This window comes from Corticium candelabrum, chromosome 19 (genome assembly GCF_963422355.1).
Source record: "Corticium candelabrum chromosome 19, ooCorCand1.1, whole genome shotgun sequence".
NCBI classification, from domain to species: domain Eukaryota; kingdom Metazoa; phylum Porifera; class Homoscleromorpha; order Homosclerophorida; family Plakinidae; genus Corticium; species Corticium candelabrum.
Genome location: NC_085103.1, coordinates 816,231 through 817,743, shown reverse-complemented (window position 1 = coordinate 817,743; position 1,513 = coordinate 816,231).

The window sequence follows — 1,513 nt, the reverse complement described above, 5'->3', positions numbered from 1 at the left end:
GCTCGACCTTCGACTGCAGTTCCATTTAGAGCCGATCTATGGTGACATTACTAGCCCCCGAACGAGGAATGCGCGATGAGCCCCTCCTAACTTTCCGCAACAGAGATATCGCCCGCCGGAGTGCAAGAATTTCCATATCCAGTCTTTGTCTCCATGTCGGTGTTTGAGAGTTGGTTGACTTTACCATGTTTGAGCCCTGCCTTTTGGACACTAGTGTAGCAGCAGTGTATACCAGGTAACTGATTTCACTCTTCACAGATATCCCTGGTAGGCGTTGTCTCTCACAGATAGGAATTTGCCTGACTTTCTGTGGCTCATCAATAAACTCCCGACAGAGCACAGGGTCAACAGCAGCATCACCATCAAGTGAAAGACCGTCCTTTGTATGGCAGTGAAATGAACTCCATCCTCTCTAGCCGAGAAGCTATACTAAAGTCCATGCCAAAATTAGAGACAACGTGGGGAAATTCCCAGATCTCTGTTATCCGGTCTCGTAGAGAGTTTTTGTCGACACTAATGGAAGCTCGTGTCAAAGCGATGACGATTAGCTAAATATGAATTGTCATTGGTCCTTCCTTACATTATTAATTAGGGCTTTTGTCTAGACACGTGAGTAGAGACCGTCTTAAATATAAGCTAAGGAGCATTCACGGAAAACCAACTGGGCTTCAAAGCATACCGCTCACGTAATGAATTAATTAGCTTTAGTCAGAGTCAACGATGTCATAGATCTGTTCGCTGTCTGAACATGAATCGTCTTCTCTGCCTACCTGTATATTATTCACTCTATAGCTTAGAGCGACAAGTAATCAGAGGCAATTAGCAACCCCTCCTCTAACTACTGCCTAAACATCTAAACAGTTAGCCACAATTTCCACGTTGTCTCTAATTTTGGTGATGACTTTAGGATGTGTAGTCATCAGATCAAAGTCCACAGAATCACAAGGGATGGTGATTCCTTAATAGCTCTGCACTGAACTGAATTTAAAGTGCCTTCCCTAGATGTGCATTCTCCAGACAGAAGAGTGACTGGATGATCAAAGGAGCCAGTTACCAAAGTAATTAGTAGGATAATGATCCTCTTGCATCATTAACACCACAGGTTTCTCACGGCGTGCAACAGGCGCTGTCCTAACCGAAGCCGTACTAAGTTACAGAATTGACATGCGGGGGAGTGTCTACCGAAACTTCAGCAGAGCAGTCAAAAAACGCATATAATGTCGACATCTGCACACCAGCACAAACATCAGGTGTAAGAGATGACAAACCTGAGACAGGTGTTCCATCCTGTTCAGCCTCGCTCTTGACCACTTCTAGTCTACCAAACGCTGTTCAGAGACGTCAGCCATGCAGAGAAGATTCCGTTCACACCACAGATGATGCATGAGTTTTTGAAACCAGACAACTTGCATCACAACCGTCAGTGGTAGTAACAATGTAATATTTCCTGTTTAAGTGTCGTGTCCACTTCCGTTTAGTTGGATTGCCGCTCCTGTTAGACGAGATAGTAGAT